Source organism: Aethalodelphis obliquidens, unplaced genomic scaffold (genome assembly GCF_003676395.1).
Source record: "Aethalodelphis obliquidens isolate GAN/ISIS:26980383/991018 unplaced genomic scaffold, ASM367639v1 scaffold56, whole genome shotgun sequence".
Taxonomy (NCBI): Eukaryota; Metazoa; Chordata; class Mammalia; order Artiodactyla; family Delphinidae; genus Aethalodelphis; species Aethalodelphis obliquidens.
In genome coordinates this window covers 2,533,525-2,558,818 of record NW_020838000.1, presented here as the reverse complement: position 1 = coordinate 2,558,818, position 25,294 = coordinate 2,533,525, and the positions used below count along the sequence as shown (strand labels likewise).

At 43.6% G+C, this 25,294-nt stretch overlaps 1 protein-coding gene across 11 annotated transcripts in view; it reads right to left on the bottom strand.

Annotated features, from left to right (window-relative positions):
- THRB (thyroid hormone receptor beta) overlaps window positions 1-25,294 on the bottom strand; it is a 392,336-nt gene that overhangs the window by 106,962 nt on the left and 260,080 nt on the right. For 2 of the 11 annotated variants that reach the window (XM_027086502.1, XM_027086506.1), the window contains exons 1-3: window positions 15,838-15,850; window positions 8,140-8,142; window positions 558-562 (exon numbers count right to left, since the gene is read on the bottom strand). The exons of 7 other annotated variants lie outside the window; for them this stretch is intronic. The gene's annotated coding sequence lies outside the window, so the exon portion shown is untranslated. Of the gene's footprint in view, window positions 1-557; window positions 563-8,139; window positions 8,143-10,564; window positions 10,799-15,837; window positions 15,851-25,294 lie in introns of those variants that run through there. 2 more of the 11 variants (XM_027086503.1, XM_027086507.1) reach the window with 2 other exon arrangements.

Here is a 25,294-nt window from a genome sequence, read left to right as displayed (position 1 = left end):
TTTTGTTCCAAACAACATCACATGCATTAATTAGCTGGAGGTGATATGTTACTTTCAACTCAGGGAAAGTGAAGCAGAGGTGGGCTGCGTGATACACGTAAGTTTACAAGACGTTTTAATTTTCATCTCAGGGTTCCTCCTATAAACATGTCTTTATAATAACATTTTATTCAAGGTCACATGTCTATTTTCCATCTCAAGTTTTTTAAGAAAGCACTAGCCGAGTGACTTGCTGTCTTTCCCAAGAGCGTCTGAGATGCGTTAGCGTCCTCAATCCAGATCCTTTCTTCTCCAGGTGTGGTCTGTGGACCAGCAGCCTCAGCATCACTGGGAGCTTTGCTAGAAATAGAAAATTTGGGTCCTATGTCAAACCTGCTCCATCACATCTGCACTGGGATGAGATGCAACTGCAGATGACTGATGGACACTTTGCAGTCTTAGACACACTGCTCTGGAGAATGGAATCCATATTCACATCTTATGTGTGACTTTTCCTTGGTCAGCGCTGAGTCCTTTCTCATCACTGTATCAGTGAGATCCGAGAGCAGCAGACAGACCTGACCTCGTATGGGGATGGGGATGGAGACTTGGTGGGGGTCAGAGACCAGAGGCACCGACGGAGGGCAGAGTGTTGAAGGCCACGCGCAGATGATGACCCAGATGGCTGCTGAACGTGGGTCAGAGTCCTTCTGCGTGTCGCTGGGGACAGATCAGGACGAGGTTTCTTTTTCCAGAAGGGTTTCTGTATCCAGCGGTAGACAGTGCAGCACGGTGGCTCTGGCCTTGTACTGGAGACCTAGGCATGGGTTTGGGGGCCAGCGCTGTCGTGGACTCGCCGTGGGATCGTGATTTCTTCACGTGCAAAATGAGGAGGATAATGCTCGCGTTACCTGCTTCACATGGCTGATGATTCTGAGGTGTGAAGAGGATGCGAATGAAAGTGCTGGGTAAACACAATCCATTGGATGAGGGAAGGAACGTCCTGATGCTAATAACTGATCGGAGAAGAGGAAGCATGTGGATTGTTGATATATGCGTCCAATATGGGTTGATATATGCGTCCATTCCCTCTCTGTCTCCACATTGAATCCTGCAGCACTGAATTCATACCTTGATGGTCATCACATGTGTTCACCACATGTTTCCAAGGCTGCCTTTCCCACTAGACTGTAACCTCTTTGTGGAAGGGACTATGTCTTGGTCATTTTTATATCTTCCACATGAGCAGAGTGTCCGATACATAATAGGCCCTCAAGAAATATATGCGGGGCTTCCCTGGTGGCGCAGGGGATTAGAACCTGCCTGCCAATGCAGGGGATACGGGTTCGAGCCCTGGTCCGGGAAGATCCCACATGCCGCAGAGCAACTATGCCTGTGCACCACAACTACTGAGCCTGCGCTCTACAGCCCATGAGCCATAACTACTGAGCCCGCATGCCACAACTACTGAAGCCCGTGCACCTAGAGCCTGTGCTCCGCAACAAGAGGAGCCACTGCAATGAGAAGACCGCACACTGCAACGAAGACCCAACGCAGCCAAAAATAAATAAAAAAACACTAAAAAAGAAATATATGCTCTGAATAAGTGAATAAAATAAAATGAATGAAAGTTGAATCTCATGGTATGAGATTGCTGAACTGGCATCTGGTAGAAGAGATGAGGATTAATTACTAGGAAAATGCGTTCTTGCTACTGATGAACATTTCAAGGGTCACCAGCCACAAGCCCTCTGTTCTGTCCCCTTCAACTGTGCAGCTGGGTTGTGAGAGAGAGAATCAGGTTCTGAGACCCCCTAAAGGGAGAGTGCGGATCACACCTGTAGTACTGACTGTCTAGACCTCTCGTTCTTAGAAACTGAGCTGCCATTAACTCCCCTCCCGTCTTGTGGACACGGCCTCATCCTCCTGGGATGCTGCTTCTGAATATTCTGCAGCGGACAAGGAACTTGGCTCCGGCTGGGCCAACCACAGTGCTCCACCTTTGGCCGCGGTGGGCCAAGACCTGGGAGGGGCTGACGTGGTGCCTTTTTTGGGGTAGGTTACATATTCCAGCTCTGGTGGCAGAATTGATCAGAAACTAAAACTCTCAAACTGTCTGACGCCATGCCTTTTAGCCACACGGCCAAAGCCGGTCTGAAGGTGAGACAGAGGATGCACCTGACATTCACGGAGAACTTGGGGTGACGAGAGAATGCTGCGGCCTCAGAGCCCTGCTTTCGGTTCTCCCTGAGGCCCAGCTGTGTCCCTGCGGCCCCCTCAACCCTTCCTGAGCAAGACGGTGCCCACGTCCGCAGAAGCCAGGTCCAGGCAGGTTTCTGCCCCTTGCAACCAGAGGAATCCTGGCCGACAGTACCGACATTCAAACACAGCATGAATACGAATGTGGCAAAAGCATTTCGTGTCCTTTTTATCCTAGTTATGTTCTTGCCACACCAACACTTAAAAAGTATCTTTGTTTTCAAATTTTCAATTGAACAGGCATCAGAACTGCAGAAAGTATTGTGTGTGAAGCGGAAAGTATCCAGAAAGAGGAAAAACATCTCATTAAGGCTTAAAAAATATTGTTACCACCACGAAATTTAGTACTGATTTTGTTATTTAGTACTGTTTTCCTTCTACTGTAGGAAAGTACTAAAGTACTATCTATAGTAATTTAGTATCACTACACTCTACTAAACTGTTACCATTACTATAGCATCAATAGTATATTCCTGTCCCTATTCCTGTAGCACTTTAGTATTAGTACACTGTACTAAACTGTTACCATTACTATAGCCTTAATAGTATATTCCTGTCCCTATTCCTATAGCACTTTAGTATTAGTACACTAAACTAAACTGTTACCATTACTATAGCATTAATAGTATATTCCCATTCCTATTCCTATAGCACTTTAATATTAGTACACTGTACTAAAGTGTTACCATTACTATAGCATTAATAGTATATTCCTGCTCCTATTCCTATAGCACTTTAGTATTACTACACTATGCTAAACTGTTAATATTTTTATAGCATTAATATACATTTCTGTTCCTATTCCCACTCCTATAGTGTTCATTGTGCACTTCAGTTCCTATTCCTACAGGACTCTAGTATTTCATATTATTTAGTGCTATTTTCCTGCAATGAACTCTTGAGTTTTAAACTGTAGTTAAACGCTCTGTGTGGACAGGCATCGCGGGGCTGCTTCGGGGTTGCCCGGGACACAGGGCAGGTGTCAGCCAGTGCTCTGTGCAGAGGAGGGAAGCACAGGAGGTTCCCTCTGGAGCCACCGAGGGGGTCACAGCGTCAAAGGAGGAAACAAAGTCCAAACAGCTTAAAAAGAAAGAAAGTGGAGCGTTCTACATGTGGGGAAAGGAAAGCGAGCACAGGACTTCCCCTCTGGGTGGGTGAGTGGGCCGGCAGCGAGGAGGTCGGGGGTGATGTGAGCAGCGCTGACTGCAGCACTGTCCCTGTCCTGGGGGCCACTCACAGCCTGCAGGTCATCGTTACAACAGGCCTGCTGCTCCTGGGCAGAGAACAGCCTCCAGTGAGACTCAGTAAGGGTCTGCATCCCGGTCCCTCAGAGCCGAGCGTCCATTAACAGCTGCAGCATTTCAGCACCAACTGAGGGGAGAGAGGTCTTCAGCGTAGTCCCTAGGAAAGTGCTGCTACACCGAGAACATTCCTTTCACACGATATTCGATATTTGTTTATGTGGCTGGTTAGCCTAGAGGCCTTGATTGACGGCCTACCCTATTTAGGTGCTGCCCCAGGCTTTGTCCGAAGACAACAGTTGGGCCTGTCCACGTGGGGCTTCTAATCTGCCAGAGGGAGAGAATCGTGCTACAACAGTGCAACGTGTGGACAGGTTTCACCTGAAGTGTCTCTTCAGTGCAGACTGGGCCACGAGGGAAGGAGAGGTCATTTCTACTTGGGGCAATCTGGGAAGGCTTCTAGGTGGAGGTGACCCTGTATCCGAAGGCTCTTCTTTGCAATAGGCCTCTCCCCAGCGAAGGACTTAGTGCTTTATTCTCCTCCTTGTGCCCCTGAGGCCCACTGACTACTCTGCAAGAAATGAGCCGTGTGTAGAAAAACTAGGAAATGCCCTCAAATTATGCAGGGTCTTGGGAGGTTTGCTATGGAATTTGGACTTTGTCCTATGGAAAATAGGGAGCCATGGAAGGCCCTTCAGGGAGTGCCCTGATTTGAGAGGATAACTCTGCCTTGGTGCAGAGAGGGACTCCTCAGGATGCTACCTATTGGCGTGGGATCGTTGCTACTTTCCTGTCTTAGTGTTCAAGGTCACAAAGTTAGACTAGGGCCAGAGAGGACCCCACCCACCTTGTCAAAGGCCCTGGCCCTGACCGCACACCCTTTTGTCCCCTTGTGTTTTCTTTTTCTCTGTAGAAAACACAACACTGAAGGGACAACTGTGAAAATTCCCCCTTGGAAAATCTTTCCACGCAGACCTAGTGAGTCATTGCTTACACAGTCTGCACATAATTAAAATGAAACATGCATCACTATAATGGAAAAGAATATGAAAAAGAATGTAGATGTATGTATAACTGAATCATGTTGCTGTACAGCAGAAGTTAACACAACACTGTAAATCAACTCTACTTCAATTAAAAAATGAAACATGCATCTCCCTCACGGCTCTACATCGACCTTTTCCGAGGAGGGCGTTTGTGGTCCTCGTTTGCCTCTCCCTGGCTCTCAGAGCGTCTGAATGGTGAGCTATACTGGGGTCATCAGTTACATCTTCGGCTGGTACTTCCCGGGCGGCCCCAGGAAGCCAAGAGGGGGCCGTGTGGGGTGGGCAGGGGTCACGTTCACAGGCAACTCTCTTGGTTCTGTTTACAAGGTCAGATGCTCCAGCCTCTGGCTATTACGGGCTCCACGCTGAGACTGCTAATACTGGGTGGACTCTCAGAGGCAGACAGGACACCGTCTCACTTGGCATTGACACACATGGACACCACGGGCTTCCTACATAGACCTCATGTCAGAGGTCGTGGAGACACGAGTTGAGAACCAAGCTACACCCTCCACTTGGGATGGGTCTTGAAGTTGTGTTTACGCGGCAAGCGCTGTTTTGACTAGGTCTGCGGGACGCCGGGCACTGCGCGGGGCTTGTGGGATGGGGCTGGGGTCCTCGCCCCCCGCCCCCCACCCACACTTTGGCTTTGCCACCACTTTGCCTGGGTGCAGGCAAGTAGCTATGCCCTCGGAGGGGCTGCCCTCACCTGGGAGGGCAGTGAGGTCATGAAGCTCTCTCTCTCCCCCTTGGAGTGTCTGCTTCTCTCCCTTCCCCCCATCACAGCTTTGTCCCTAATGCTTGGGAATTGTTGGTAAGAACAAGTTCAGTCCCAGGGTATGGAGGACAGACCCTGGGCTGAGAGTCATTCGGATGCTTTTGGGTCTCAGGTCAGCAGTTTGCACATCTTGGCTGGGTCTCTTCACGCTCTGAGCCGCCCTTGTGAAGTGAAATCACAATCTCCCACCCTTCAGGTTATGACGAGGACCAGGGAATTTTTTGCGGTACGCGGGCCTCTCACTGTTGTGGCCTCTCACTGTTGTGGCCACTCCCGTTGCGGAGCACAGGCTCCGGACGCGCAGGCTCAGCGGCCATGGCTCACGGGCCCAGCCGCTCCGCGGCACGCGGGATCCCCCCGGACCGGGGCACGAACCCGCGTCCCCCGCATCGGCAGGCGGACTCCCAACCACTGCGCCACCAGGGAAGCCCTGAGGAACAGGGAATTTGAGAATGCTCTGTAAATGTAAAAGTGGACACCGACCTACAGTACTGGAAGAGGTCTTCATTATTATAGTCACTATTATTACACCCGGTCATCTCCTGGCCAATCCCAGTCATCCCTAAGGTGTGGGCAACTGGAGCTATTCTGGCCACTAGGGGCGCCCTGAAGTGGTTTAAAAGACATAACAGCACAGAAGCCCACCTCCGTAGACCCTAAGATAAGATGGAGGTGGAAATGCTCCTCTCTCCTCTGCCATTCTCCTCTTCCCAGTCTGAATTTTACCTTTTGTGAATTTTTTCCCCCTTCAAGTTCATTTAAATTTGTTACAGGGAGCAAGGAAGGTTGGGTGCACAGATGAATTTGTATCCAATTCTACAGCATTCCAAATGTAGCCCCAGTTGTCCTTCCCTGAGGTCTTTGCATTTTAAGAGTAAATCTAGGATCCAGTGAAGTGAATATATAATGGTTGAATTTCTGATGATGGTAATAACTTAGGCACTTCTCACATAGAAGAGAACAGAGGCCAGGGGTATTCAAATCGTACAACATTGTGATCCACCTTTTTCTACTTGGTAAAACTAACCTTATTCGGGAGTGTAGTATCAAAAATTCAGTACGAGAAAAAAATTTACAAAGCCAGCCTAGTTAGACTAGGGATCGGGCTGATTAAAATGGAACATAAGACTGTGAGTTACTTAATAAAGGTGTGGGAAAATAGTCATAGCTCTCCCCTGTGACATGGCCCAGGTGTTTGTCCCAGTGGATCACCTGTTAGAGCATGGGACAGGGTGACAACCTCTCCGCTGGGCATGGCGGGAGCCTAGAGCCCCACATCAGAGACATCAGTAAACTCTGGGTGGTAAAGCTGTAATTTCCTTTTCAGATTTTCAGCCATCACTCTAAGTGTTCTGCCTTTAGTAGAGAGAGAACACAGCCAGGCTCTGTGGTTGAAGCTGAGCTTAATTTGCTGTGGCTGATTTTTTTGTTCTCGGTAAAATGATTTTAATTCAAGTTCAACGATCCCATTCTGTGGCTCATTTCTACTCTTCCTTTTAACCTCTGTCCATGCCAAATCACTGCCCCCTTCTCTCCCTCTTCCCTTCTCTTTCTCCTTCTCTTTCCTGGGCAAAGTCACCATGGCTTGGAAGGAGCACGGGCCCTGCCATTTGTCAACAGAATGACACGGGGGAGGTCAAGAGTCACGTCCCCAGGTGGGTAAGGTCATCCACCTCAAAGGGAATAGATGGATGAAATAGAACAGATGTGCTTGGCACTTGGTGGTATTCCTGCATCCTCACGTGCAAAGGGGCTGGGGCCACAGCCTGAGAAAAATCCTGTTTCTGCTTTGAAGACTAGGTCAGCAGTGCTAGGAGTGGGGTTCTTGGGGTCAGAGTGGGCTTTCAAACAAACACACAAGTCCCCTGTGAATCTAAAACTCTCTGCTACATCTAATTTAGTGTCACGATGAGTGAAACTTGGAACCATTTCTAACCACATAACGCAGAGATAGAAAAGTCAAGGAGGAACCAGCCGGAAATAGTTTTATGAGGCCACCTCTGAAAGCCTCGACTCGCCGCCTGCTATGTTTATAACACACTTTCTTCCTAGCTACCTTTCTCTAGAGGTGGGCCATCACCTCTGAATGCTTCTAAGAAGTAAGACTCTTAAGAGGAAGCAGATGGGTAGTTTGAGGGACTCGCCCGACGCAACAGGAGAAACAACCTCAACAGATGTCTTGTTGGCCAAAGCAAGCGGTTAAAACTGCCTCTGCTGACACCTGGTGGACAGGAGTGCAGTATCCCTGCGCCAAAGACAACAACGGGCATGTGTGTTGAGGGGCCTGGGATGCATCCGTCATAATGCCTGAGGAACAAGGGTACCACGCAGAACCGGAGCGCTTACTTGTGGTTAGGTGACTCACCAGGACACAGGTAGGGAAAACAAACACGTGGGAAAATAAAACGGCAACACGGAAGCGAATGATGTATTATGGATTTCTTAAAAGAGTTTGATGGCGAGTGAGGCAACAACAAACAAGAACCCACTCCAACCCCCTGCCCTCGACAGCCTCCTAAGAAAGATTCTACTGCTTGACCCCTGACCATCTCCACCCCTGGGCGACGGCAGTGCCCAGATGGAGCTTGGGTTCTGTTGCCTCTGGAATCTGCCCTGAGCTCCTTGCAGATTTTTAACCCTGGGATAGAAAGAATATTCTTCCAGAGGAGACATTATGAAGACTGCTTCCCCCCCCCAAATCCCTTGAAGATGCAAATAAAATTCTCCTAATAAATATAGTTATAATTGTTCACTATTTCTTAGATGCCAAATGTAGTGGAAGGAGAGTGTCTGCATTGAGAGTTATCTACAGAAATAGACTTCATAAACGTTGTACAATCTCCGTTTTCCCCTTCGGTGGGTTCTCGTTTAATGCTGCCTGGTGAAGGCCGAATATTTTGACAAAGTCAACGGTTTCCTGCGAGCACAGTGCACACACAGCTTAGATTTTGTCTTTCAACAATGTGTGTTAAAGGTGATTTTCAAGAATGCATCAGAGCAATTATCAGTTCAAATTTGTAAGAATTAATCCATTATATTTAAGTCACGAAGAAAGGTGATTTTTAAAAAAATTACAGGAACCTTGGTTAAGGGTTGAGTCAGGGAATTGGGGTGAATAGATCTAGCTAGGAAGGTAAGAAAGGAAAGAAGCCCTTAAAAGACTCATGCAGTTGCATTTTTCTTTTTTTTAATTTATGAATTAAAAAAATCTTATATCGGAGTACAGTTGATTAACAATGTTATGTTAGTTTCGGGTGTACAGCAAAGTGATTCTGTTATGCATGTACATGTATCTATTCTTTTTCAAAATTCTATTCTCATTTAGGTTAGAGGTTTTTTTTTTTCCCCTCCTGACTTTTAAGTTAAATTTGGAATATGAATTCCCTTAAATGTGCCACCAGAAAGTGTACAGTCAAAATATACCCCCTTCCATGGTCAGTGATTCTAGGGCACAGAGGTTCTCAATTTTCCTGGCACCGCTACTGTTTCAGAAACTGCTTCACAGGGACCCCAGGTAAAAGGAACAAATGTTCTGTTTATTAAGTAAATAGTTCCAAACAGCCTAATAGTAGTATTTGCATGGCGTCTGACAGCTGTGCCTGTGTTTCCCTCAAAAATTAGACATTCCGTTGTGTTCCTCTGGGTTTGCTGTGGCACTCCCAGGGTGCCTTGGTACAGAGTTTGGGGACCGTGGCCGTAACAGCTCTGGGAATCAGTGAAAAGTTCGAGGGTGTGGTTACCTGATCTCTTTTTAGCCCTCATTCTCTGTGAACCCAGGGCTACCTAATTTGGCCTTTCAGTTTCATATTGACCTTTCAGTGGGTCAGCCCGGCATGAGCTGTGGAGGAGAGAACAGAGGATGAAACCTTGGCTGGAGTTAAGCTCATTGTGGGCATAAACAAGATTTGACCATCATTCAATAGAGTTTCCGGAGCCCCTATCACACGGTGAACTTGCGGTGAAGTCTCTAAAAAGTAAAGGAACGCAGGCCTTGCCTTGTCTTAGGAGGGGGACGCAGTAAGCTGCGTTATCACTGGGAATTGCAGGAACACCAAAGGCAGCCGAGAAAGTGGCTGGATGCTAAGTTCTTAGGTGAGAATCTGACGAATGAGCATGTTACACAGGCCGGAATTCTTGTAAGAGGATCTCAATAAATCTATAAATGGCAGGTCACCTGCTTTTCTATTCTGTTCTGTTTCTGACTTATGTGTAGCAAGGAAGCTACATATAAACTAAACTAGTGGTTCTCAAAGTTCGGCAAATTCCTGGAGGGCTCCTCACACAGATGGCCAGGGCTCTGCCCCCAGAGTTTCTGATTTAGCCAGTCTAGGGGTGGTGGTGTCGGGTAGGGGTGTCTGGGAGTCTGCACGTCCAAGTTCCTGGGTGACTGGACTGTACTTTCCAGGAATCACGTGGTAGGAGCCACCAGCCTACACCATCTGGGCACAAGTCAGAGGCACTGGGGCACCATCTTGGTGGGCTACACTTGACGCTGGGCAGGTAGCCCCACCTCTCCACTCAGGACCAGCCCAGTCAACCTGGTCTAGAAGAGGGGCTGATCCAGGCCCCCAGTTCTGTGACTGGACAGTTTCCTTCTCTGAAGACCCCCTTGCATTTCAAGTGTGCATCCTGGAATTTGAGACACTCGAGTCCTGTAGTAACAGTGACGGCGAGACCTGACGAGGTGAAGGAGTCTTGCACCTTCGAAGAGGCTGGCTTTGCACTCTGCTTTCTTGTAAGGGTGGGGCACGTCCATGGAGGCTGCAGGAAAAGCAGTTCTTAATCTCAAGGGAGGGGGTCACAGCAGAATCAGCTGAGAAGCCTTGCTCGCCATCTCCGGGACTGGGCCCTGGAATGTGTACCTAGAAAAGGCTTCCCGGCTGATTCTGTTGAGAACTTCTGCTCATGAGAGAAGCGCTGAAGTATAAGCCAAATGTGGAGATGGGTCACCCTACTGTCACTCTTACCCCTGAAGCCACACACGCTCATTGGTTCAGAGTCACCGGACACACTACGTCCTGTTTGACTGCCGCAGGCCTGCGGAGAACTCTCTTTCCCTCCCTCTGGCCATGCTTCCTTGGTGGGTGGCAAAATCGTGGCCAGTGTGGTTGATCCAAAGCACATTGCTAATTAAAAGCCACTACCTGTGCACTGAGGGACCCACGATAGCACCAACACACCAATGGCACAGAAGCACCTGGGCTTCTGCACTCAAGCCACACTCGCCCTACTTCCTGCTGTCAGAGAGAATCAACACTCACTTGGTGAGCCGCCTCTGACAGGTTGCCAACGCTGCGTCTAAATCATCTCTCGTTTCTTCTGGGTTGTATTTTCCATATTCACACTTCAGCTCCCCCTGAATCCTCTCCAAGTTTTTTACATTCCTTTCAGCTCAGGAAGCCAAAATGAAGATGCCATGTTTCAACCAGGGTCTGTTTCCTGCTGTGGGGAGGGGCATTCTGCAAGATTCTTAAATGCCCGACTCCCAGCATCATGATTATTTTCCGAACAATAGAAGATTGCTGATTCATGTTTGGCTCACGGCTGGCTCCAGGCATCTTTTTTTTTTTCTTGCTGTACTTGTACCGATGCAACACAATAATGTTCTATTCATCCCTCTGAGTTAGAAATGCCAACAGCTCAGCTATGCAACTGAAGGGTCCCGCCTCCCCTTTGGCTTATTTAAAGCCTTCCCGCAAATAACACGTTTTGAAATATTATATGGCGTGATCACTCTGAGCCATTTGGCTTTGGCACGGACCGTCAGACCTTATCTTTTTATTAGCTGCTCCTTGCACAATGCCTGGCACACTGGAACCAGGATTCTTAAAACATGCCTGTTGGGTGAATCACATACCCACTTCCTGAGGTTCAAACCTGATCCTTCTATTCTGCCCTGATATAGTACAACCCGCCCTCTGTCAGGGGCAGGGCGCAACCTGGCTATCACACTCAGGCTCACGTTTGCATCCAATCAAAGAAAGGGTTTGGCCTCCTCAAGGTCTGATGGTCCAGGGGGGCTCCATCCAGCCCCTGGCCCCGTTTGCACACTGTCTGCACGGCCACTTCTGGTCCTGCCATAGCCGTGGCGCTCTGGTTGCCTCTCAGCACAGCTTTGCCAATAGCAGTCGGGGCCAGCTGTGGGTTTTTGTTTCCCAGCTGCAAAGTCAAACGGGTGGCACTGCTTAGCTCCTAAAACTCTATTGGTCACCCTGAGCCACACACCCAAATCACCTGGGTGGCTTTGCAAAGTCCCAGCACCCAGGCTGCGTCCCAACCCAATTAGTGTTTCGTAACTGAGGCCTGAGTTTTGTAACTGCCTGGGACATTCGGATGTGCAGGCGAGGCTGAGAACCACAGCCCTAAAGTGGCATCATTAAAATGATGGAGATGGGGCTTCCCTGGTGGCGCAGTGGTTGAGAGTCTGCCTGCCGATGCAGGGGACACGGGTTCGTGCCCCAGTCTGGGAAGATCCCACATGCTGCGGAGCGGCTGGGCCCGTGAGCCATGGCCGCTGAGTCTGCGCATCTGGAGCCTATGCTCCGCAACGGGAGAGGCCACAGCAGTGAGAGGGCCGCGTACCGCAAAAAAAAAAAAAAGATGGAGACGGACCGTTTCCCCCCTCCAGGAACTCAAGAGCATACCCTGTTAGGCTAAGAAGGGGAGCACCCCCTTCTGCTCATCTGCCCATTTCTCTTCTCACCAACTTTTTTTTTTTTTTTTTTTTTGCGGTACGCGGGCCTCTCACAGTTGTGGCCTCTCCCGTTGCGGAGCACAGGCTCCGGACGCACAGGCTCAGCGGCCATGGCTCACGGGCCCAGCCGCTCAGCGGCATGTGGGATCCTCCCGGACCGGGGCACGAACCCGTGTCCACCGCATCGGCAGGCGGACTCTCAACCACTGCGCCACCAGGGAAGCCCCTCACAATCCTTTTAAAAAAATTTATTTGTTATTTTATTTTATTTTATTTTTTTTAAACCATTTAAAAAGATGGGAGTATAGCTGACTTACAATGTTGTGTTCGTTTCAGGTGTACAGCAAAGTGATTCAGTTATACATATACACGTATCCACTCTTTTTTAGATTCTTCTCCCATATAGGTCATTAGAAAGTATTGAGCAGAGTTCCCTGTGCTCTACAGCAGGTCCTTGCTGTTTATCTATTTTATATACAGTGTGTCTGTCTGCTCACTATCTTGACATGTGCTCACCCAAGCACAGAGGGTCTGGGTGAACTGAGGTCAGGTTACCCAGAGTCCTGGCTTCAACATTCTCACTAGGGAATCCCTAAGATGTGAGCAATGGTGTGACATAGGAAGATCCTTGGGGACTGCTCTGTCTCCAGAGAATTCCCAAGAAGGGCACAGACACTGTGTCATTAATCACCAGGCTGTTTGGAGGAACAGACACGTCCAGTTGTTTCTGCTAATTGACGAAACAGAGGGTTAGAGGGACAGGGAAGCTTTTCCCTCCGGCTGCTGAGAGGAGGAATCAGAATGTCAACCCAGATCTAGTGCTCTGAATCGCCGAGCCATCCCATCTGCCAGATGCGTGTCCCTCAGCTGGGTTCCTCGATGGGCACAAAGACGATTAAGCCCTGCTCCTTCCCCTCTGGGAAGCACCGCCTGGTAGAGATGACAGAGCACTCACAAACAATTCTACTTGGAGGAGGTTGTATCTGGTACTCTATCAGAAGCGCAGAGGACCATACAAGTGTGTGGGGGGGAAAGAGTAACTAAGAAAACCTGACTCTACAAAACACAGATGCTCTGCAAATCCTGCACAGGGTTGTGTGATCTTCCAGGTCCAGATCCAGTTGTGTACGGAGGGTCTTTCAGAATGGGGGTTGTCCAAAGTGTAGGTGTTTGGGCTGAAATCATCCTGACAATGTAATCTGGATGCCTGGGCGGGATATCTCCAACAGCTTGTTGTATTTACTTATTTATTTTCTTTTTAGGCCGGGCCGGGCGGTTTGTGGGATCTTAGTTCCCTGACCAGGGATCGAACCCGTGCCCCCTGCGTTGGGAGCGGAGTCTTAACCACTGGACCGCCAGGGAAGTCCCATCCATCAGCTTGTTTTAATATCACTTGAACATGTGTCCTAAAAGAAGAAGATAGTATGACCCTTACAGAGGTGTTATGAGGATTAAATGAGTTCATACAAGAAAAGTGCTTCTGTTGTGCAGGAGAGAAGAGCCGTCAGGTGAAGCTACGTTCTCCTTGCGGAGTAGCTGAGGTGGAGAGGCAGGCGGGGAAGAGGGTGGAGGGCTCCCCAAGTGTCCTCGCTGTCTGCTGAGAACTTGGCTTACTTCATGCAGGTTGTAACTTATAAAAAGGGCACAGTATTAGACATACATTCGTCAGGGTATAATTGTTTTATAAAATAATTGATAACATTAGGAAAGCCTGGGATTTATATCCTCTGTGTGATACTGTGTAAAAGAGATTTGTTAAGAGGATAACTCACTTCTCTGGGGACAGCAGCATTTATAAAATGGACTCTTGTAAGCAGTGTTGCAGCAACGGATGGCTCCCGGTTGAATGGTCTGTGTTGGGAGTTCAACTAATGCTTTCTCAGCGAGAGAACATTTAAGTCAATATTTTTCACAACATCTACTCTCCCTCAAAAAACAGATTTTTTGGTCCCCAAATGACTTTTACAGTTATGAGATGGAACACTTCCGTTGAACCATCGCTAGAGTCATTGTTTACTGTAAACAAGACACACTATCCTGTTTTCTTATATGAAAAGGAAAGACAGTGGGCCTTGGTCATCAACCTGTATTGTTGGTTTTACCTGCGAAAACGAACTGTGTGATTTTCAGGAAAAATAAATTCGCGTGATTTGAAAACAAAGATTTCCAGAGAAAGGGAAATCAGCCAGTTTCTAAAACATCCAAGGAATAATGCAGATCCTACGTGAAATGCATGAATGTCTTCCTGGAGCTCCATCTTCTCAGTTCCAGGGCAGGAGCCAACTAGACCAAACGTGGTGCTTGGCTTTAGAGTAAAATCTACAACAAACCTAAAGAGTTTCTAGTTGTTCAATGAAACTGAGTAGAGAAGAGAGACGACAATGGTACTTACGTTAACATGTTACTGTGTTAGTCACCGTATATCCTGCGCATGTGTATATGGTTCCATAAAAAGTAGGATAATAATAATGATAAAAAGAAAGGCAATAACTGTAACAGCATCTAACACGTATTGAGTGTTTGTCATTCTGCTAAGTGTCCTACATATACTACCTCCTTTATAACTCTCAACAACCTGTGATGTAGGGGATCTAAACTTAAGAGATGTGATGCCCTTGGGACTTCCCTGGTGGCACGGTGGTTAAGAATCCGCCTGCCAATGCAGGGGACACGGGTTCGAGCCCTGGTCTGGGAAGATCCCACATGCCGCGGAGCAGCTAAGCCCGTGCGCCACGACTACTGAGCCTGTGCTCAGGATCCTGTGAGCGGCAACTACTGAGCCCGCTCACCACAACTACTGAAGCCCGCGTGCCTAGAGCCCGTGCTCCACAACAAGAGAAGCCACTGCAATGGGAAGCCCATGCACCGCAACGAAGAGTAGCCCCCGCTCGCTGCAACTAGAGAAAGCTCACGCGCAGCAATGAAGACCCAATGCAGCCAAAAATAAATAAACAAACAAACAAACAAACAAATAAATTTAAAGAGATGTGATGCCCTTGCCCAAGGTTGTAAAGACTGTTAAGTGGGAGGGCTAGGAATTGAACCCAGGTCCTGTGGATCCAGACATTTTGCTCTAAACTACTATACTTGACTGCCTCTTGAAAGAATAAAGGTTACCTGCATTTGCGATGCCTTTTTACATGGGTCATTTCACTCAATGCCCACAACTTCATTTTATTATATCTTTTACAACTGGGGACACTGAAGCTCAGATGTTAAATGTCTAAAGATAAACCCTGCTGTATGGGAAAACTGAGGCTCAAAGTTCTGCTTCCTGACCTCCGAGCCAAGTGTGTTCTTGAAGACTCTGAGCTTAAATCTTTTCTGAATGGAAGGTCCTGACGACTAACTGTCCACGTCACTACCTGTGAAGGCAAAAGCTGAGCCACGGTTGCACCTATGGGATATTTAAAAAAAACATGAAATTCGTGGCTCAGAATATCAGGTCGATGACATTTTAACATACAGCACACACAGTTTGATCAGCCCAACCCACATTATTTGAAAAGTTCACTCCTGATGGGTCTGAAGCTCCCTCACACGCCCAGCCCCTGATGAGTGAGACACCTATTACCTGAGTGACAGGCAAACATTTCCTGTGAGAGATGAGACATTTTCTGAGTTCAATCAAGGTGACGTGGCTGTTCACAAAATGAGTAGTTCTGTTAATAATCACTGCTCCATTTGATGGAGGATATTATTCCCATGATTTCGCAGTTGAGTGGATGAGAATAAGCCTTATCAATGTACCAACTGGGTAGGAGTGTGTGAAAATGAACTGAGCCCTCACAGGGCTCAATCTCATATTAATGCTGCCGGAAAAGTTTATAAAGGGTTTACCCATGAATATCCCCTTAATAAAGGAGAGGTGATTTTCTTGAAAAGCCAAGAGGTATCTGGAATTTCGGGACATCAGCAGTTGTCTGAAGGAAAGGCGGAATCGTATAATGGATAAAGCTGGCTGACTGCAGCTTACAAAACCACAGACTTTTCAACCTCCAAACTGAGTGCCAGTTTGTTACCTGTCACTCCCCAGCTCCAAATCCACCCTTCTGTTCTCTGCTGTGTGATTCTGAGGCAAACTCTTTCCCACAGTGCCTGGCCAGAGGGTGTTCTACTTGATTCCACCAATAGGAGGCACCAGAGGGAGACTGGAAGGTGAGAAGAGAGAGGGCCCTTCCCTCTCTTCTTCAGGCCCCTGGGAGCCCCTGCCAGCAGTAGCTGTGGGCTGCAGCCACTGGTCTCTTTTAGCATTTCCAGGAGCAGTCTTTGCATCCTGCAGAGGTTCTAGCAGCAGCTGGTTGGAGCCCTTTCTTAGTACTTTGAGTGCCAACTCCACAGGACTGCTCCTCTGAGCATGTGTGAGAAGTTATAACCCCTGAGCTAAAGGGTCGTAGAATGGAAGACTGCAAAGGATTGAATTTTTTAAAAAACATTTTTTAGCATAAAAATAACACCAGTTCACATGGAAATGTTTGTGAACACAGATAGTATAAAGAAGAAAAAAAGTCAAAACCTGTCCTAGATTTAACCACTGATATTTTCACATACTCTTTCTGGTCTCCGCCCCGCACCCCCCCACCTCTCCACCCCACACTTCTACATATTAAAAAAAAAGATTATTTTTAATCAACACTTGGTCTCTAGAATTTTCACATGACAACATGAGGAACTCAACTCTAAGAGGGGTGTGACCTTGCTTCATCACAAGGACAACTTGTCTCTTCCATTTTGGGACTGGATCTCTCTGGCAAGGGTTGCTCACCTCTGACCCAGAAACTAGACAATGGCCATGACTACAGGCTCCCATCTCTGCTATGTCTGTTATGCCTTCTCAGTTGTGATCATAAAGTAAATAAGAAATCTGTGTACATTTAGGAGGAATGCTTAGTATATTATGAGCTGGCTCCTGGAGTGAGTCTATGAAAAATGTTGAAGAAATATGGAACACAGTAGTCTGCTCTGTAAGAATTGGCATGTTTGGCTAAGAGATGGCACAAATGTGGTACTAACTATCCTGGTCTGCCACACATATTTAGTATTTTGCTGCTTCTACATTCATTCACTCATTCACTTATTCACTCATTCATTCACAACTATTACCAGAGTATCTACCAAGAGCAAAGGCAAAGCACTGTGCTAGTTGCTGGATTCATGAATAAGATACAACTGCCGCCCTTTCTCACAAAATTCATAGCCAGAAGAACCAAACTCTGGGAAGAAGGAGTTAAAATATCCAGCACTTTTCCTGATTAATAAAACATCTTATTATTACATGCGTTTGTTCTTCGCTCTCTCACAGGTACACTTGTCACCAACTCCTTGTGCCCCTTGAGAAATTTTCAAATATGATATTTTCTCAGATAAATTTAGTGTAGAGTAACTGCCTGTTGATCCAATGTTTCAGTCTCCATCTACCTTAAAATTATTTATCAAGTAGAAAATATGACCATTATGAATCGTTATGCTCCAAGGAACACAGTATAGTAACATATGTAATTAAAATGAAGAAAGTTCAAGGCAAAATAAATGGAAACACAATAGTAGTTGAAGATTTTAACATACCTTGCATCCCTTGAAAGATTAAGTGGATATAAAATTATAAAGAATAACAGATAATACTATTAATAATGTTAATCTAGAATTATATACCAAATTTCACACCTAAAAAATAATTATAGAATAACAGGGTAAAAACTGAATAATCATAAAATGTGACCAATGTTAGGTGACAAAGAAACTTCCCAAGAGTAGAAATAAGTAGAAATACTAGAGACAAAATAATAATATTCCTACAATATAATCAACTTAGAAAATTAAAAAGGTAAAAGAAAGAAAAGCAGGCACATACAAAAAGGAAAAGTGCAATTACTTGGAAATCAAGAAAACTCTTTCCTAAACAACTCCTCAAGAGGATATATATGCACCCAATTGCAATATATATGCACCCAACATTGGGCCACCTAAATATACAAAGCAACTATTAACAGACCCGAAGGGAAAAATAGACAGCAATACAACAATAGTAGGGTCTTCAGTACTTCACTTTCATCAATGGATAAATCATCCAGGCTGAAAATCAATAAGAAAATAGTGGACTTGATTAATGCTATAGACCAAATGAACCTAACAGATATATACAGAACATTTCAACTGATATAAGCAGAATACACACTATTCTCACTTGCCCAAAGAACATTCTCCAGGAGAGATCACATGTTGGGCCACAAAACAAGTCAACAAATTTAAGAAGACTGAAATCATATCAGGTATATTTTCTAACAACAATGCTATGAAACTAGAAATCAATAACAGGAAGAAAAATGGAAAATTCACCAATGTGTGGAAATTAAACAAAACACTTCTGAACAACTAATGATCAGAGAAGAAATCAAAGAGAAATCAAAAAGCATCTTGAGACAAATGAAAATGGAAATACAACATATCAAACCTTATGGGATTTAGCAAAAGTAGTTCTAAGAAGGAATTTTATAGTGATAAACACCTACATTAAGAAAAAAATACATCTCAAACAACTTAACTTTATACCTCAAAAAACTAAGAAAAGAGGAACAAACTGAGGCCAAAGTTAGTAGAAAGAAAGAAACAATAAAGATTAGAACAGACATAAATGAAATAGAGACTGGAAAAGACAACAGAAAAAGATCAACAAAAATAAGATTGTTTTTGAAAAGATAAACAAAATTGACAAACCTTCAACTAGACTAACAAAAAATAAAAAAGAGAGGACAGAAAGAAAATTATAAATGCAAAAGGAGCCATTATAACTGATATCACAGAAATACAAAGGATAAGAGACTACTGTGAACAATCATACACCAACAAATTGGATATATTTCTGTATACTTACAACCTACCAAGTCTGACTCATGAAGAAACAGAAAATCTAAAGAGACCAATAACAAGTAAAGAGATTGAAGCAGTATTTTAAAAACTCCCAAGAAAGAAAAGCCCAGGATCTTCTGGCTTCACTGGTAAATTCTACTAAATATTTAAGGAAGAATTAACAATAATCCTTCTCAAAATCTTTCCAAAAATTAAGGGAAGGGAACACTCCCAAACTCATTGTATGAGGCCAAAATTACCCTGATACCAAAGCCAAATTAGGACACTACAAGAAAAGAAAATTGCAGGCCAATATCCCTGATGAGCATAGATGCAAAAGCCCTCAACAAAATATCAGCAAACTGAGTTCAACAGCACATTAAAGGACCACACAACACGATCACATGGGATTTACCCCTGTGATGGGTAAAATAGTTCAACATACACAAGTCAATAAATGTGATACATCACATTAATAGAATGAAAATGACATGATCATCTCAATAGAGTCAGAAAAAAACATTTGACAAAGTCCGACATTGTTTTATGACAAAAACTCTCAACAAATGAGGTAAGAAATGGATGCATCTCAGCATAATAATGGCCTATATGACAAGCTCGCAGCTAATATCTGAAAGCTTTTCCTCTAAGATCAGGAACAAGACAAGAGTTCTCACTTTCACTAGTTCTATTCAAAGTAATACTGGAAGTCCTAACCAGAGCAGTTAGGTAAGAAAAAGAAATAAAAGGTATTCAAATCAGAAAATAAAAAGTTAAATTGTCTCTGTTTGCAGATGACATAATCTTATATAGAGAGAACCCTAAAGACTCCACCAAAAAACTGTTAGAACTAATCAATGAATTCAGTAAAGTTGCAGGATTCAAAATCAATATATAAAAATCAGTTGCATTTCTATACACTAACAGCAAACTATCTGAAAAAGAAGTTATAATACTAATTCCATTTATGATAGTATCAAAAAATAAAATATTTAACAATAAATTTAATGATGGAGGTAAAAGATCTCTACACAGAAAACCATAAAACACTGATGAAAGAAATGGAAGAAGACACAAATAAATGGAAAGATATCCTGTGCTCACGGATCAGAAGAAATAATATTGTTAAAATGTTCATTCTATTCAAAGCCACCTATATAGTCAATGCAATCCTTTTCAAAATCTCTATAACATTTTCCACAGAAACAGAAGAAACAATCCTAAAATTTGTATGGAATCACAAAAGACCCTGAATAGCCAAAGCAATTTTTAAAGGAAAAACAAAACTGGAGGCATCACATTTCCTGATTTTAAACTATATTACAAAGTTATAGTAATCAAAACAGTATGTTTCTGCATAAAAATAGACACATAGACCAATGGAACAGAATAGAGAGCCCAGAAATAAACCCACACATATATGGTGAACTAATTTTTGACAAGGGGGCCAAGAATACACAGTGGGGAAAGGATAGTCTCTTCAATGAATGGTGCTGGAAAACAGAATATCCACATGCACAAGAATGAAATTTGATGCTTATCTTACACCACTCACAAAAACTAACTTGTGATGAATTAAAGACTTAAATATAATACTTGAAACTGTAAAACTCATAGAATAAAACATAGGGAAAATCTCCTTGACATTGGTCTTGGCAGTATTTTTTTTTGGATATGACACAAAAAGCACAGACAACAAAAGCAAAAATCAACATGTGGGACTACATCAAACTAAAAAATTTCTGCACAGCAAAGGAAACCATCAACAAAATGAAAAGCAATCTATTGAATGGGAGAGAATATTTGCAAACCATATATCTGATAAGGGGTTAAAATACAAAAAAATATAAGGAACTCATACAACACAATGGTAAAAAACCCCAAGTAACCTAGTTAAAACAGTGGGCAGAGGTGCTGAATAGATGTTTTTCCAAAGAAGACACACAAATGGACATCAGGTATATAAAAAGCTGCTCAACATCACTAGTCATCATGGGAATGCTCATCAAAACTACGATAAGATATCTCACACATGTTAGAATGGCTATTATCAAAAAGAAAAGATAATAAGTGTCGGTGAGGATGTGGAGACCAGCAAACCCTGGTGCACTGTTGGTGAGAGTGTACATTGGTACAGGCATTATGGAAAACATTATGGAAGTTCCTCAAAAATTTGAAAATAGAAATACCATATGGTCCAGCAACTTCACTTCTGGGTATATATCCAAAGGTAACAAAATCAATACCTTGAAGAGATATCTGCATTCTAATGTTCGTTGCAAAATTATTCACAATTTCCAAGATATGAAAACAACCTAAGCATGCATCAATGAATGAACGAATGAAGAAAATATGACATGCATACAATGGAATACTATTCAGGCATAAAAAAGCAAATCCTGTCATTTGTGACAACATGAATAATACCTGGAAGATAGTATGCTAATGATGTAAACCAGACACAGAAAGCCAAATACTGTATGATCTCACTCATATGTGGAATCTGAAAAGGTCAAACTCATGGAATCAGAGAGTATAATGGTGGCTGCCTGGGGATGCAGGTGGGGAAAATGGGGAGATGTTGGTCAATGTGTACAAACTTTCAGTTATAAGATGAATCATTTCTGGAGATCTAATGTACAGCAGGGTGACTATAGTTAAGAATACTGTATTGCATGCTTGAAATTTGCTAAGAGTGTAGATCTTAAGTGTTTTCATCACACACAAACACAAAAAATGGAAACTATGTGAGTTAATGGATGTGTTAATTACCTTGATTGTGGTAATCATTTCACAACATATATATATATTACATCATCAAACTGTACACTTAAAAATCATATTGTAAATATAAATAATTAAAAAATAAGTATGTATATTTTTATTTGTAAATCATACTAATAAAGCTGAAAAAATTGAAATGCATTATGCATTTAACATTAGGTATGTTAGAAAAAGAACACAAAGAAATGGTGAAAGAATTAATAATGTCAGAAGGTTTATAGAATTAAAAAGTATTGAGACTTCCCTGGTGGCACAGTGGTTAAGAATCAGCCTGCCAACACAGGGGACAGGGGTTCAAGCCCTGGTCTGGAAGATCCCACATGCCGCAGAGCAATGAAGCCGTGCGCCACAACTACTGAACCTGCATTCTAGAGCCCGCAAACCACAACTACTGAGCCCATCCACCACAACTACTGAAGCCCACGTGCCTAAAGCCCTGCAACTGCAATGAGGGAAGACACTATGGTGAGAAGCCCGTGCACCACAACAAAGAGTAGCTTCTGCTCACTGCAACTAGAGAAAGTCTGTGTGCAGCAATGAAGACCCAGTGCAGCCAAAAAAAAAAAAAAAAAAAGAATAAATAAAATAATTTTTAAAAATATTAAAAAAGAAAATATTATAACAGGACTGATAAGTAAAGATATTCAAAAGTTGATTCTTTAAAAAAAAACAAAACGATAGATGAACTACCAGCTAACTTAATTAAAAAATAAGAAATAAAAAATTCAAAAAATTAGAAATAGAAAGGGAAATTAGTTACAGATGCTGAGAATTAGAACAATTATAATAGATGACTGAATAATTTTGTGGAAATAAATTAAAACCCCAATTAATTGATTTTCTCAAAAAATACAAAATAGCAAAATACATAAAAGCTAATTCCATATAGACTAATAATAATGGAAAAAATAAGCACTGTCAAGGAATTCCCATATTCTTTCCCTGAAAGTATGAAATTCAGATGATTTCATTTACGGGTTATTTAATGGACAAAAAAGTGCTATTTAAACGTTTTGATAGCACAAATAGAGAGGAAACATTCCTAGTGATTTTTGTGAAACCAGTGTAATTATGATATAAAAATATGAAAAAGTGATCTGCCCAGATCTCTTGTATATATTGATGCAAAAGTCTTAAATAAAATATCAAAAAATTCTTGAGAAAAACTAAAAGAGCAATATTTCAGAAAAAATGGGATATTTTCAGGAAAGGAAAGATGGCTTGATATGAGCAACACTAAAATTGCTAATCATGGTAGTAAGTCCACTGAGTAAAAAGTATTTTATCTTGAAGGATGCTAAAATGGCACATAATAATATACACTGCTTGTTCTTGATGGCTTAAAAGCCCACATGGAAGGAACATTATATGAATACTATCTTGACATGATAGTAAATATATGGAAAATTTTGAAAAAGAAGAGTAATGGGATGGAATTAACCTGATTAGATATTAAAACATAGTATGATGCCTTAGTGATTAAAACAATGCAGTATTAGTGCATGAATATATAGCAGATCAATGGAGCAGCACTGAAGTTCGGAAAGAGAGCTCGATATATATGGAAATTGACAATATGATAAAAACCGGCTTCTTTAATTCATGGAGATGGAACAACTAGTAAACCATCTAGAAAAAAAGTCAAAGTTGAATCCATAACTTATACCTTATAAGACAACTTGGTTAATTAAGTGGATGAAAGATTTAAATATAACAAATGAAAGTTCTAGAAGAAACAATGAGATGATACAAAGCTTGAAAACAGAGAAGACTTTCTAATTATGGCACAAAATATAGAAAGTACCCACAATCTCACTTCTTAAAAACCTGTAACACCCATACCTTGAACACCTGTAAAAGGAGATGTGTAAAATCTAAGAGTCCATCAATAGGGCCTAGGCAAATAAACCATCTGATAGTCACCCAGGGGAGTGCTATATGAATGTAAAAAAAGAATGACATGAAGACCTTCAAGATGGCGGAGGAGTAAGACGTGGAGATCACCTTCCTCCCCACAAATACATCAGAAATACATCTACATGTGGAACAACTCCTACAGAACACCTGCTGAATGCTGGCAGAAGACCTCAGACTTCCCAAAAGGCAAGAAACTCCCCATGTACCTGGCCGTGTGGCTGACAGGATCTTGATGCTCCAGCCGGGTATCAGGCCTGTGCCTCTGAGGTGAGAGAGCCGAGTTCAGGACATTGGTCGACCAGAGACCTCCTGGATCCACGTAATATCAAACTGCAAAAGCTCTCCCAGAGATCTCCATCTCAATGCTAAGACCCAGCTCCACTCAACAACCAGCAAGCTACAGTGCTGGACACCCTATGCCAAACAACTAGCAAGAAAGGAACATAACCCCACCCATAAGCAGAGAGGCTGCCTAAAATCATAATAAGGTCACAGACACCCCAAAACATACCACTGCTCGCGGTCCTGCCCACCAGAAAGACAAGATCCAGCCTCATCCACCAGAACACACGCATCAGTCCCCTCCACCAGGAAGCCTACACAACCCACTGAACCAACCTTAGCCACTGAGGGCAGACACCAAAAATAATGGGAACTATGAACCTGCAACCTGCGGAAAGGAGACCCCAAACACAGTAAGATAAGCAAAATGAGAAGACAGAAAAACACACAGCAGATGAAGGGGCAAGGTAAAGTCCCACCAGACCAAACAAATGAAGAGGAAATAGGCAGTCTACGTGAAAAAGAATTCAGAGTAATGATAGTAAAGATGATCCAAAATCTTGGAACTAGAATGGAGAAAATACAAGAGACATTTAACAAGGACCTAGAAGAACTAAAGAACAAACAAACAATGATGAACAACACAATAAATGAAATTTAAAATTCTCTAGAAGGAAGCAACAGCAGAATAACTGAGGCAGAAGAACGGACAAGTGACCTGGAAGATAAAATAGAAGAAATAACTACAGCAGAGCAGAATAAAGAAAAAAGAATGAAAAGAATTGAGGACAGTCTTAGAGACCTCTGGGACAACATTAAATGCACCAACATTTGAATTATAGGGGTCCTAGAAGAAGAAGAGAAAAAGAAAGGGGCTGAGAAAATACTTGAAGAGATTATAGTTGAAAACTTCCCTAATATGGGAAAGGAAATAGTCAATCAAGTCCAGTAAGCACAGAGAGTCCCATACAGTATAAATCCAAGGAGAAACACACCAAGACACATACTAATCAAACTATCAAAAATTAAATACAAAGAAAAAATATTAAAAGCAGCAAGGGAAAAACAACAAATAACATACAAGGGAATCCCCATAAGGTTAACAGCTGATCTTTCAGCAGAAACTCTGAAAGCCAGAAGGGAGTGGCAGGACATATTTAAAGTGATGAAAGGGCTTCCCTGGTGGCGCAGTGGTTGAGAGTCCGCCTGCCAATGCAGGGGACACAGGTTCGTGCCCCGGTTCGGGAAGATCCCACATGCCATGGAGTGGCTGGGCCCGTGAGCCATGGCCGCTGAGCCTGCGTATCCGGAGCCTGTGCTCCACAACGGGCGAGGCCACAACAGTGAGAGGTCTGCGTACTGCAAATAAATAAATAAATAAATAAAGTGATGAAAGGTAAAAACCTACAACCAAGATTACTCTACCCAGAAAGTATCTCATTCAGGTTCGACAGAGAAATTAAAACCA